Below are 14,929 nucleotides of genomic sequence, written 5' to 3'. Positions count from 1 at the left end.
AAAGAACAAATGGAAACAAAGGAACTAAAAAATGTCTCCCCCGTGTCTCCCTGATGTCTCCCCCATGAAAACTTTCCCAATCCCTGTGTCCTACCGCAGGGTTATTGCCTTGACTTGCCTCACACATTTGCCAGCAGCAGATTCTGCTTTCAGCAAGTGACTTTAAAATATTCACCCTTTTCTGAAGCAAGAAGGCAGAGAGAGAGGACTCCCTTGTTCCTTCTCCAGGTTTAACAGAGAACTTAGTTTGAGATGTGAAGCACAAATCAGAGCACCTTCACTCTTCGACTTGAACTGGACTATTTAGCTTCAACAGTCAGACTGCAGTCTCCCTTGTACCAGGAGGTGGCTCTGCCAAAGGCCCTTGTCCTTCCACGATGCAGAAACATCAACTAAATAACATCTAAGTTTTCTTTTCCCTAGAGATTGGTGTGGGGTGACACCAGCAAGTGGCTTGTGTTTTCACAGGTAGGGGCTCCAATCTTGTTCCAGAAAAAGAGCTTAATTGCCTCTTGCTTCTCCTGAATCAGGGACATCTCTTGAGCCCAGCAACTTCAAAGACACATCCCCCGCACTCTATCATAACAACATTTAAAAAGCAGTTTGAATTTCTTCCAGCTGGCCTCATGTTACAGAGATCCCTATCAGCACCCGGGAGGAAAGAATTAGCAAGAAAAACAAGTGTCTCTTTAAACTTCAGAAAGAAAAAGAAAATGCAAAGAAAAAGGCCATGTAAAAATCATAGATGTAGCCCAGTGACATCCAAACAATGTGCGCTTTTCCTAGGGTTGTTTGAGGTAGAAAGAAGCCTGATGATTGGATTTTCTTGTGTCAGCTGGAGACTTTGAACACTAATGGCAGGATTTTATCAAAGCCAGATGCATTTGCACAGGTACTGTCTATACAACCTCCCTCCTGGCCGTTGGAAATGAGCACCTAATGTGAGTATTAATGCAGGCAGGAGCGTGTGCCTGTGGAAGCAGGGAGTCACCAGAGCAGCCAAGCCAATACATGGAGTTTCAAACGGATCTGCTTGGCTCTTTGTGCCAAACTCCTTTCGTGGCCCCCCCCCCCCCCCCCCCCCCCCCCCGCAAAGGGACTTCTTGGGACTCTCTCTTCCCCCAGAAAAGCATCACAGTTGCAGACTTTTCCCTTTTACCAGGAGATGAAGCAGTCAGGCTCAGGGTGAGCAGTGGGAAAGCCTGGAACAGGCAGCTCCCTTAGTAGCAAAGAGCTTCCCACACCCAAGGCGCTTCCCAAATGTCAGCCAGTTGGTTTTGTTGTGGTTATTGCTGAGCCGCCTCCTCTTGTGTAGCTGTCCTGCACCCCAGCCCAAGCCCTGAAGCCATCCTCGGCATCTTTCCTTTGGTACACAGACTGACTTGCTGACATGTGAACAACTCCTTTTAAAGAACAGATACCCTCCGTTTCAAAGAGCAAAGTCCCTTGGGCAGCTGGGGAAAACTGGCAAAGGACACAGACTGAATTTGGTTTTGCTTTGCACCCCCTGTGGTTCTTCACACGAAGAAGCCAATGGCATGAGATGGGGCTTGGCGACCAGAAGTTGGTGCCTTTGCATGTTAGAAACCATTTCCGTTAGCAAGCCTTACAAGCACTGTCTCTGTTTCTGTACTTGTGATCCCTACAGTGCTATTTTTCTGCCTTTCCCAATACTTTCTCTTCTTCCCTATTCAGCCTGCCAATGGGCCCAGCCTCTTAGCTGGCTCTCTTCAAAGGAGGGCATTATGTTACGCCATCACTTCTCAGACTGTTCTCCAGCAAATTTCCATTATGATTGGAAAAAAGTCTGGCAGCCATCACCCCTGCTCTTTGATGACCTTTGGTTGGTTATCAAGCTATTACTCATAATCTAATTGTCTTCACTTAATCAAAGTAAAAAGATGGATAGATACATAGATATAAGGATGAAGTGGGGGTGGGGGTGGAATATGTGGTGATTACTGGCCCAAATTGAGTTGGAAGGGATGGGAAATTGCATCGAGCTGCACCAAATTACACCTTCCAGGATACTGACTTACTCTGACAGTGAAACATTTCTCACTACCAGAACTCAATCTATTGCCTGCTTGGGTTTAGTGTGCAGTTAAAGGAAAATTCACACAATGCAATTAAAGCAAAACTTACAGCTTGATGTTTCAGCTTCTAAGAGTCAAAAAAGTGAACTTGAGCATAGGTAACTTCAGAGACAAACCTAATCTTCCCCTCTTGCTGAAAAGATTCATGTAGCAACAGTGAATGGGGCTTTCTTCAATTTGCTTTATCCTGTGTGTATTTAAGATAACCCTTTTTTCCAGAATTTCATTTAGCTACTCATACTACAAACACAAGGACAGATGGTCACCAGATCAAACTTAATCAGCATTCTGTATGCTGGATTTTGAGCTTAGAAATTCATCTGGTTCTAGTAAAACATAGTCTGAAACCTGCCTGATGTTTAACTCAACCACAGAATTGTATTACATTTCTAAGCCTCCCCATCCTCACAAGAGATTGAGAAGGGAATCATTGGGCATTTTTAAAAAGGGGTTGATTAGGAGTTTAGTTATCTTCAATCAAAATCTGCTCTGTTACTGGTGTCTCGCTGGAGAATAGCATTTTTAATGTAGGATTGCAGCCCAGTCTTACCCATTTGTTTCTTCTTGAAGTTCACCACAGGGCTAAATCCAGCCTTGGAATAAGAGGATGCAGTTTTGTTTACATCCCCTTACACCATGCTGGATTCAAGGTCTAGCCCTTAGCAGTGCACCCCCAGTCAAGGCAATTTGAACTATTTTTCCCATGGCTTCTTCTCATTCCTCTTCTCATCAGGCTCTTCCCTTTTCTGCCTCTCATTGCTGTTAGTTGTTAGCCTAGCAGGGCCAAACTCCATGCGAGCGCCTGCATCCCAAGGAGCTGACATTACATAGACAGGATGAGCAACGAGCTCCCCCAGGGCCAAGGACCACAGAGGAGGGCTCTCGGGCTTTATCAGCCCTGTTAGGTTTTTACATGCCCATGAGCACACAGGTATCCAGGTGCATCAAAAGCCATAGCAAAGCCTCATTTTCCTTAAGTGAAGACAAGGTTTCACCCGGTGTCCTTAAATCCTCTGTCCTTCAAGTTGGTGTGGTGATCTTTTTGCCCTCTTCAAAAACACTCAGCTATTTTATCCCTCATGCCACAGTCTGTCAGAGATGTGTATACCGCTGCATCGAACTGTGCTGCCTTTATTGGCATAACTGTGGCATGGGGCTGACTGGCTAGAAACCAAAAACCACTCCAAATGGCACAGAGGCGACAGCCATCTGTGTCTTTTTCACATTTGGTTTCATTGTTTTAGGATCAAATCCAACCGCTGCAACCTACAGTAACTCTAGACTTTTCAAGGCTCGGAGCTTTCCATATAGCACAGTCTGTGGTTTCACTGTGGAGAAGCAAACCTGGAAAAAAACTTGTTGGACTGGATCAGAAGAATTTTAGTTAGTGCAGCAGGAGCTGCCAGTGGTGAAAATAGCAGTCCCGGAGCATGAATGAACGGAGTGGTGTTTCATTCTGTGCACATTAGACAATTTAATCCCAACTCGGCATTATGGTTGCACTGGGCAGTTTGCTCTTGAGATGTGTTTCCATTGCCATGTAATAAATATAAATGCTCTTTATGAGGTACTCATAGAGGGAAGGCATCTAGTGGTTGCTAAAGGTTATTCTGGTGATGTATATTCAAAGTCCTCCAGTTTGGCATTAATTAACACAGTGTACTATTTTGCAGTTTCCCAGCACAGACACATCCAGATTCCTGCTAGCAATTGGAAGTGGCATCTCCCACCACCCACTCCTCCACCCAAACCAGGCAGCACTGATACAATCCCTCCCTCACATGAAGCTTGTGTATCCCCCACAACCCCGTGGCAGGGGGCATGCAGGCACTTGGAGGATGATGGATTTTTTTGCATTACAAAAGCAAGCTAGTTCTAACAGGCCTGAGGCAGGGATCTTCATGAAGGTCTCTCCCATGGGTCCCAAAAGCCCAGTGCCATCGGCTGGGGGCAATCGGAAGCTCTTAATTTGGCATGTGAATTGGTGTACTTTTGATGTCCAGGTTGAGGATTGCTGGTTGCAGGAAGTTGATGCCCACAAGAGTTCAAACCCCTAAGGGACTGATGGGAGCTTGTGACCCACACACTGTTTAAGTGTCAACTCTTCCTGTCACAGCATTGAGAGGAACTGGTATAATCCATTCCCTTATGTGTTTCCCATTTTTCTGGGCTTTGTTGCTCCAAGCCTACTACAGCTGCTGCCTAATGCAATATTAAGGAAAATGTGTAGGAGCTACTATGGGGGCTGGATTCTGCCCTTGCTAAAAGCCAAGAGAGAAAGGGATACTTGCACTTTTTCTGCCTATTTTATCCCTGTTAGGTGTCTGAAAAGCATTTGCTACCAGCCTCAAGCTGCAGAGATAATTAAATGCTGTACCAACCAAACTGCCAGAAGATGAAAACTTGTGTGACTCAATGATACTGCATGGACCAGAACATAACATAGCTAAGCAGATCCTGTAATTAGGAAACTACCAATTTACACTCATACGCCTTCAGCTTAGGCATCCCAGCATGGGTAGGCTGCCCTGCTCTTCGTGGCTTCTGAGTTCCTTGCACTGGGCTGAGGGTGCTTTTTCCACTGACTCTGGTGTGCTGCTATTTTGTGTCCTCAATGCAAAGGCTCTTTTTTGCTTCTTTCTCATTAGTGGTTATATCTTGCCTCATGTAAGGGACCACTGGCCTCTGAGCTCTAATCCTAGAGCTGTTTCTTCTGCGTTAATCTCTTACGCAATAGCCATCCTCTCGAGCAGGCTATCTGCTATGAAGTAGGTCCTTTCCCGTGACTAATGAATAGCTGGGCAGCGTGAAGCACTGATGGGGCACGATTACAGTCTTGCAGGGGTAACCCGTTGCACCCGCCATGGGGGACAGCCACTGCTGGAGCCTGCCTCCAGCGTCACCATCCCTGTGGCATCAGAAGCTCCACTGCAACTCACTCAGCCCTTCCCAGCACCCTGGTTTCTGCACCCTCTCCCCAGTGCTATAACAGGCAGGTTTACATGCACCAGTTAATTTTCTTTTTTACGCCTCCAGCCTCCCTCCCGATAATTTTTTTTTTAAACTCCGAAATACATTTGTTGCAAGTCAGATGCCAACAGTTCCCAGTGCCAAGAAGATGCAGTACTCCTTCTGCTTGCTCTGTTTTCCTGTGAACTCTATCAGTTTTCACTTGTTTCTCTGTGACCTTTGGAGCCCATTCAAAGTCATCTGCCTTTTGCTTTAATTTAATTTCAGTCCAGTGCATGTTGCCAGCTGATCTGTTGCCTGTTTTTACACATCACCATCAAATCACCACCTCTTCATATTGTTTAGACAGTCATCAAATCTAGGCTTTCCAGTTCTTTTTGTTAATGGGCTAGGAGGGATTGTTACATCTAGCTGATGTGACCAGAAAGGGACCAGAGAGCTGCTTAATTCCAGCTAACAAATCTTTAAAGCCTAATGTGGGATTTTTATGGCCAGAGCAGGGTCTGGCCTGTGTTACGGACCCAAGGTCCGCCTGTATGGCTGCTGTACCCCATCTTCCCACTGACTAGCAGGGCACTGGCTCCACTGTGCTGGAAATGTATCCCTCAAGTTGTTGTGCCAGAGATTGGCTTGTGCTGGTTCTGGGATAGAGACAGTTACTATTGTAGAGCCGGGTGGGACCTCCTGGCCCCTCTCCTGCAGCTGGTCCCAGTTACAGACAGCCTGGGATCAACGGGAGGTGAAGGAGCCTGGTGCCCTGTAGCTCTGGTTATCCCTGCAATGTTAGCAAGAGCTGGGGTGGACGTGGCAGCCCCAGGAGAGGTGCAGAGTCCACAGGCCATGTTCAGGCTCAGCTCCAGCACCACAGAGCCCACAGAGAGCTGTTTCCATGCCTGGAAGGCTCCACGTTTTTCACGTACTCCTCAGGAGAGCTACACTGAGGCCCATTTGAGGTGAAACGCAAGGAGTACTTTCTCCATGACTTCTGTATGTTTTTCTGCACACTTGTCTGTGTTGCCTTTACAGCTCCAAGATATCATGCTGGATGTCTTGTTTAAGACCAAGATTTCCTTTCTGGGCCAGGAGTAAATGGCCAGATGGTCAGAAGGAGATGGCATAGCACAGTTCCAAAACCCAGGACTCATCTGGCCGTCATGGGTATCTCCCACTGCATCATTCAGGACCTGAGGTATGTATTTATTTCTCGAAGCACAGACATAGTGTACATAGCTTTAAACTATTCTGGCTCCATTTTCTCTGTATGGGTCCCTAAGTCCCTGAAGAAGAAGATGTAAAGAGATAAGTGCTTACTGGTTAGATGTAACTGTGACAGTTTTATATAGCACAGTGGGTGTAGCATTTTCAAAGGTGGCCTGAAACACTTCTTAGGCTCTCCACAGAGGTTTAATTTTTATTCTTTCTCCTTTTGTTGGTTCCCTTCCCATAAATCACATGTGGAAGGAAAACATGTGGATGTTCCACATGAGGTGGGGAAAGCCAGTAGCAACCCTTAAAGGAAAAGTAACCCATGATTAAAAAATGCTAGTAAACAAAACCAGCCCTTTCAAGTGCCCTTCTCCCCAGAGGCATGCCCTGCAAACACTAGCAAACAGGGCTGGCCTGAAAAAGAAGAGCAGAAGCAGCACATTTACAAGTAGATGCTTGTGTCAGTGCAAAACCTAGCACAGTCAGATCTTGCCCTGCCAACATCCGAGCCCATGTCCAGCCCCTGAAGAAGTGAGACAGTTTACAGGCTTAGCCTTTTGCAGGATGCCAGCCTTATTTTGCTGTCCTGCCTTCAAGCCTTGCAGTGTAAAGACTGGCACAGGGTTGTGGGCCACGTGTGGCAGAGAGGCTCCCTTGAAGAGGGTTAAGCTGCAGTGGGCACCCAGGAGCCCAGGGTGCCTCTCACCTGCCGATCCACTGCCACAGTCCTGCTCGCAACCCATGTGTTAGCAACAGTGGGGCTGTGGGCTCCAACCCTGGCTTGTTCTGCGTGGCTCAGCACCCCCCGGGCTGCACAGCTAAATACTGGGAGAACTTTAATGTTCCTCCAGGCTGTCAGAGCAGCCAAACAGGCTGCAGAGGTCAGGGATTAGTCCTGGCTTGGCTTCGATATGCTCTCTTGAGCACTATCTGAATCTCAGATGCACCATGTCTGCAGTTACATATCTGTTCCAGATTGAAGCTCGGTTGCTTGCACAGCCTTGCAACAGAGAGCTCAGTTTAAACTCGGTAACTTTGCCAAGGTTTTGCATTTTGCACTGAGATCTATGCTGCTACCATCACCCACGATGCCGAGTCAGCCCACACGTCCTCCTGCCACCCATGGAGTCACATGCTCCAAAGCAAAGCCTGGTAATACCACATCTGGGGGGCTACAAACCCCAGAGAGGACAGTTGCCTACATGTCCCAGGGACCCCGGCACAGCCAGCCTGCACGCTTACAGTGCTTGCAGGCACATCTCAAACTTCTCAAGAAAGGCTAATGAAAAAGGCACTACCAGAGCCCTGGGGCTAGAAAGCAGATGGGACTGGCCCATCTCTTGCTGTTCCAGTGCCCACGTGTGGTCAAGCCCTGAATCTTTTCCTCTTTTGCTTTGTCGCATCCAAGCGCAAGGCAACCTCTTTGTAAAGAAAGCAAGTGTCCTCTGCTGGCTGCAAGCAGAAAGTGCATGTGGTGACACCCTGGCTACGGACAGCACTGGAGCAGGGATGTGTTCTGTGGAGTTTGTGACCTGACTTTGTTTTAAAGACGGATGATAAACCAACCAGGAAATGGAGCCACGAGCTGGCTGCTTGCAGCATGGACAAAGGCAGGGGGTCAGGGTCTCTGTGCCTTCGGGCTGCGGGTGCAGGGCAGGCTGCAGCCCTTCTCCCTCACTGCCCCACTGCTGGGGGGGGAACCCCAAGTGGGTCCCTGGTACAGCCGAGGTAAGGCCTGAGACAGTGGAGGCTGGAAGGGAGCAGCTGCTCAAGAGGGGCAGGAGATCAGAGGTGCCCACGGCACAGGAGTAGAGGAACTCTTTACCAGCACGAAGCACATTTTAGGCAGTGCCTGCAGAAAGGATGTAAGAGCGGGGGCCAGAATCCAGCATGCGTTTGTTCTCTGTGTTTCTGAAATAATCCCTTGGAGATCAACGGGGTTTCACATCTTTCCCCATCTGTTCTTAATCTGTTCGCTTGACAGATGCCAAACCACCATACCCCGTATGGAAAAACACAAAACAAAATACAAAGCCTTATATCTCCTCTGGTTTTATTCAGAAACATTCCCCCGAGCCTGACTCTGTTCATGCCCCAGGCGTGTGTGGAGGCCCAGGGAGGAACCTGCACCGGGGACAGATCTGCTGTCAGCAGGGTTTTCACAGCAAGGCCCAGAGAAGGGGTGGTCTTCAGACTATCTGATGGAGCAGCTTTGTATTTATGCAAACCAAATGACTCAGGTTGGTGATTACCTGCTGCTGGCATCCCTCTGCTGCCAAGAAGCCTCCACCGACATCTCCCTCCTGTTGTTCCAGGCGCTGCAGACCCGTAGAGCCAGAGACAGTCCTGGCCAGGCAGGAGGTTGGCAGAGAGAAGGGAACTGCTTTGCTAAAGGTCACAGAGCACACAGGGCCAGAAGGAAAACCAGCACCCTGAACCCCCCAAAGGCTCCAGCCAATTGGTCAAGCGGCCTCTCATCCCAGTGCTATCTCACAGTTCACCCCTGCAAAAATCTGTTGAGGACGTGAGCAACAGCATCTTAATGGTGCCCAAGAATACTTCAAGGCTGAGACTCGGTGATTACAGCACTGTCATTATCAGAGCCTGGAGCAAACCAACTCTGTTAATAAATAATACAGGATAACTCCCAACATTTAAAATTATTCTATCCTAAGCTGTTCCCATCCTCACCCTATCGATCAGAAGGGCTGAGTGTTTGCAACAGCTCATACAGTAAATGGACTTTAACTTTGTTCTTTCAAAATACTGAAACAGGCTCTCTTCCGGACACTGCCATGTAATTTACAGCTCTATCACCAACTCCTTAATAGTTCCCAGGTTCTTTGGAGTCTTTTGAAAATGAACACAATAAAAAGATACGGACCGAGACTGACCACAAGTTTCATGTCTGCGGGTTCCTGCGTGCCTTTTTGGGTCTTTTCAGCAAGCTAATGGAAATCAATTCTGTATCTTCAAGGCAAGATGATGAGGTTTTAGAGTTCCCCTGACTAGTAACAACAGAGAATTGATACAGCTCTACAGCACCCAAATGCCAGCGCATCTCCATCTCAACTTTACCATTAGCCTCAGGTAAGAGAGGGAAGGGAGAGATTTCCTCTTTGCATATCATTTGCTTAATCAAGCTGAAACACAGTCCTGTCAGTCTGAAAACAGGTTTGAAACAGTGACAGTTAAACACCTGTGCAATTTGTCCACTACCCCAAGAATGGGGTATTTATATAAGGTTTGGATGAGCAAAAAGGAAGGCTGGGAAAAGATTCAGCAGCTCTGATAGGAGAGAGAAAATGGCACTGTCTTGGGCTGTTAACATCACAGCATGCCCTGCGCTGTTCAGAGACTGCTTCCCACCAGCCCAAGCCTATGTTAATTTAATAAAGGAAAACATCCTGTGCCTCCCCAGTTTGGCAAAGGTAGGATTTGGGGTGAAGGGGATCTCCTTTGCTTACTCTGCATGTTTTGCCAGTATCCCCCAACTCCCTGAAATGTCAAGAGAAAGATCAACAGAGGAAACGTAATCTCAAAGAGAAACACAGTATTTTTTAAAATGTCCTCACAGCGGCAATCATCATAAAAATACAAACCTGAGGTTTGTAAAAGTCCAGCAATAAAACCACAGACATCTTTACAACTCCCAGATACACAGTGCTCCCCGGCAGCAAGCACAAAAACCCTCCCAGATGCAAGAGGCAAAGCGATAACTGGGGAACAGGCCTAATTGTTTTACAGCCTGCAAAAAAAAAACCCACACATGACACCAATTCGCAGGCCATTACCAGTCACCATCAGGGAAGATAAAATAAAATCCCTTCATTCTTCCTCACCTAGAGGCCATGGAGCAGCTGAGGATGGAGGTGGAATGCTACACTTCCAGGCAAGTACATGTTCATAAAGCAAGCTCTGATCTTTGCGCTGTTTTCTGGTCATTTAAAGCCCTTTTCTTTGCAAACCAGATTATAGGCATCTGTACTTCCCTAGCTAACAGTAGGCATTTTTTGTTCTATGGGAACAGAGATCATCTCTCTTAAAAGGTGAGGCAGGCCCTCAGGCAATGTAGCTCAGCTTCCCCCTGTGCTCTGGCAGGTTATTTTATATTTCCATGACTTGAATCTCCCATCAGCAAAAGGAATCCTGTATTTCTCCCACTCTGTCCAACAAGGTTTAAAGTTCTTCACATGGGCACTGCTTATTAGTAGGAGGTGGTGGAGGACCATGGCAGCAGAGGGCTGGTTGTGTGGAAGGTGATCAGACTCACCTGAGCAGGATTATAAAGCACAGAGTGGTCAGTGAAGGACTTTCTGGACCCCCTGCGATCATTTAGCCTAGTACTTTTGTAATAATTTATTGTAACTAATTTGCTAAGTTAAGCAGGGTGGGTGTTGTAATAAAAACTATTGTAACTAATCTGCTGGGCTGGGCAAGGCGGGTATGGTACACTTGAACGACCTGTAAATGTTAGACAATTAAATGTAAAATGGGCCATTCAGATTGGAACAATGGAACCGTGTCTCCCAAACCCCACCTAACATTAGATGGGAACAATGTAACTATGCCTTAAAAAAAACTCCACCAAGAACTGATAAGTAATTTCTGTTTGAGAGAAAAAAAAAGCCCGCCAAAAGGATGAGATCATGAGGCTTTTTTTAAAAAAAAAAAAATCCAATAGGAGAAAAGCGCGCCAAGAGACCAAGGTTTCGAAACTTTCAAAAGACCCAATAGGAGGAGGACATGCACCCCAGCAACCCAAATGATCCAATGAAAAAGAGCAGGACAATCATTTGATGAGAAAGACTGGTTAAAGACGATGACACAAGAGTATAAGAACGCGGGGTTTTTTGAAATTCGGGGTGCGTGTGGCAGAGTTGCGGCTCTCCATGCACCCAGCGCTGCTTTGCCTATTGCCTCTCACCCAAAATTGATTGAACCCAAATAAAAATATCTTTTTTTAAAATGAAAATTGGCTTCGTCTGGTTATAACACTTTCTTATGTGGTTGACTTTACTCTTAGGTACAGCCAGGATTTTGAACTGCCCACCTGTTTGCCTGTAATGCTGGGGGAGGCAGGCATCAGTTTCCCGAAATGATCGTACTGATTCAGCTTTTGACAACTGCAGTGACTTGTCTTTTCGTCTGTCTGCCATGGAAATAAATCCATGTGGTAGCAATGATGGGAAATTACTCAGAGAGGAAAAAAAAAAAAAGTTCAATGTAGGCCAGATTTTAAAAGTCCAGAGTAAACACAGCCTCAGCCTAGTACCATACAACTGTCAAGTCACATTGCAGGAGGTTTCTTGATGCTGATCATCTTAACGATTCTTTGGGCCATGGGTGCATCTCCCACTGCAAATCTGCTTCTCCAAAGCCACTTTATCACTGACCTGAAAGGAAGTAATCATGGCGTGTATGTGAGGAGAGCTAATGAATGGTAATAGCTACAGCAGATGTAGCAGGTCTAACAACACAGACGAGGTTCTCTATTTGTATTTTGCTCCCTGAACATAGAGGTCACTGGCCTTTTTCCTGATGATCTTTGATAGAATACAGTAGGTAGAGCCTGGGCATACATATATAAACCTGTCAGTGATTATTTATATACTTAAGAAGAGATTTTTATTTTTTGCAAAAGCCTTAAAAACAAAATGCAGGTGTCACAGGTCTTCTTTTGCCTTAAAAAAAAAAAAATGTTGGTTCTTCTCTTATTTCTAGGCTGTTCAGAACTTGTCCTCTTCCTTTGTGCATTGATTGTCTTAAATTTAGCTGCCTAGCTGAAAGCTGTTCTGCGATTTAATCCCACCCTTTCTGATTGAAATGAGAACCCTTACTCCCCAGGTTGCTGGGAAAGGCCCATGATATAACTGAAAGGTGGGAACTGCTTTTGCCCTTGTTTGTACAGCCATGGAATTCTGGCTAACAGCCATCTCATGAATTAATGCTGAAAAATAATGGATTTTCTAAGTCTGCTTGGTAAAGTGGAGATAAGGGGGCTGAGTAAGGGGATGATGCCTTCTCCCAGACAGCAATTGTAGCAATGTTTTACATTCAGGGAGTAGGTCAATCCATGTGCACATTTAATGGATGAGATAAGGGCAGCTTGCACTAAATTAGCTTTCTGGACAATGTATGATATCAGAGATGCAAAACCCTCCTGGCTGCCCGCTGCTGAAAGGAGCTGCCTGCCTGCAATTCCAGGCCTGGCAGATCTATTTGCAAATGCTGCTCTCTTGTACTAAAAACAAACGCTGATGTTCCTGAGCATCCTGCTATAAAGCAAATGACCGCTAAGACAGTGGAGGCCAATGTGCCACCTTTGGGATATGGCTGACCACACTCTACTCGGCACCATTTCATTAGTGGTAAGCCATGCTGCAGCAGAGTTACTGCCAGAAGGATCTCTGTGTTGTGCCCTGCTCCAAGCAGAGAGACACGTGTGCAGCTCACGGCAGCCTGTGCCCACCTCCTGCTCCTCCAGCCCTGGATGTCAGGCTGGATTAGGCATCTCCTGGATCCTGACCTGCTTTCTCCAGTTCTGCTCCTCAACAGACATCTGAGCCTCAGTTTCAGCACTTGTCATCAGATGTTCCTTGTTCTGCAGCAGGAGGCTTCCTCTTGTACCAGGAACCCCACTGGCCTAAGTGTTGTGCAAACAAAGGAAAAACAATAACTAAAACCAGTTTCTGCCTTGAGGAGCTGACAGCACCTCCCTTATTTCTCCCAGCTTCTGTAAATAAATCCTTGGTAATGTCACTGTTTTTCAGAGGACGATAAAAGGACCTGTCGTCACTCCCTGACAGTGACTCTTCCTGCCATTCAGTAAGCTTTCCCCTCCCTCTCCCATGCAGGGAGAAGTTTGTTAAAAATTAGATCTCATCTGATGACTGCTAATTATCTTAGAGGCTGTTGGTTAAGATGCAGCAAAGGGACCAAAGACAGCACTCGGGAACAGCCCTGCGGGAGGAATGCTGGCTTGGCCGCTGTCACTGAGCAGAATTAGGCCTTGAGTATTGTAACTGATGCTTCTCCAGTGTGATGTCTGATAGCAAAGGTACTAAATAAGGGTTAGTATAGAAGTCTCTCTATATACATGCACACTTATGTACATTTGGTTCTGATTTTTAAAATCTTCCCTTTTGGGGAGATCACATTACCCTTCAGATTTTAACATTTTGGTTGAATTTCACCCTGGCTGTTATTCCCCACTCTGCACCAAGCTCTGGGAAAGACTGCACAATAACTTTCCCTTGTCCTACCCCCAGCACACTGCTGTCAAGAGCAGAGGACTTGTGCAACCTGTGGGCGGCCTGCTTGCAAGGAGAGACGGCCGCTCCAGCATGGTCTGCTTCCGACGGGGTGAATGTGAAGCTAATCCCAGATTCTCATCTCAGCCACACTGATCTAATTAATAGTAGCTCTTTTGGCTTTATAGGGTGGAGGGTGTCTGGATTTAGATCTGCATTACCAGAAACAAAACCTGGCTAGCTGTGCATGTTGATACTACAGATGCAGGACAAAGAGGAACAACACCCGTGTGCTGGAGAGGCGATCAAACTTTTCTGCTTCCAGCTCTGCAGCCTGCTGCTCTCTCCTGTCCCTGTAATCTGTGCTCTTTAAAAAACAAAGCAAGCGAAAAGAAAATAAGGAGAGAGAGGCACCTTAAAAGCAAAGAGCCAGCAAGAGTGGGAAGATGCACTGCCTCTAATGTCCTGGAAAATCTCTGTCCCTGCTCCTATAGAGCCTGAAGAGCAAACCCAAGACCACAGAAAGCACAGGGTTGGAGGCAGATCATCTGAGCCACACACGGGACAGGATCACCCTTGCCCTAACCTCTCCCTAACATCTTCCTGCACTCATCTTCAGTTACCAAATCAGCATGGCCCTTTTAAAGTACGCATGGCTCCTCCACCAAGTACACACCAATTTCCACTCATCCTCTTACCTGGTCCCTCTCTCCGTCCCCAGGCAGCACGGAAAGAAGAGCCCAGGGCTGGCGCTGCTGCTGCTGCTGCTGTGGGCACTGCTGGGAGCCGTCCTTCCTCTGCAGGCGTTGCACTGTCTGCCCAGGCTTTGCAGCTCCTTGATTTATTTCTATATATAAACTCTGGAGATGTTTTATGCAAGCAACGTGGCACATTTCCAATGCAGCCAGGCCAGCCTGCAGAGGGCATGCAGGGCTACATGGCGGGGGATCAGAACAATTCTTCAGCTGGTCCTGAGACAGACTGGCCAATGTGCGACTCTCTGCTTAGCAACAAGGTCCTGGCAATCTGTGCAGACAAATACATCCCATCAAATCCTGGCAAATCCACCCATGCAAAGAGTTCCCTGCTCTGCGGTCCTTGACCATATGGCTGAAGAATAAGTCATGAAGTCTGAGTCCTGAACTTTAAACCAAAGTCCAGGACTCGGAGGTCCTCAGATCCAGAGTCTGTTTGCTCGATTTTCTGCCTGATCCTGTCAAATCATGGGAGTTAAGAAGTTTTTGTCTCAGCTTCCCCATGGATTTTCTGTCTGACCCTGGAGTGGTTGCTTAGAACCAGTCTTTGAAAGGATGCCTGCAGTTTTCTGACTGCATGAAGCACTGATCATTGGTACAACCCACAGGCAGCATAGGGCCTTAAGGACTGCTGCACAGCTTATCACAG

The sequence above is a fragment of the Athene noctua genome, chromosome 17 (assembly GCF_965140245.1).
Source record: "Athene noctua chromosome 17, bAthNoc1.hap1.1, whole genome shotgun sequence".
Lineage (NCBI taxonomy): Eukaryota > Metazoa > Chordata > Aves > Strigiformes > Strigidae > Athene > Athene noctua.
This window is presented reverse-complemented; position numbering follows the sequence as displayed.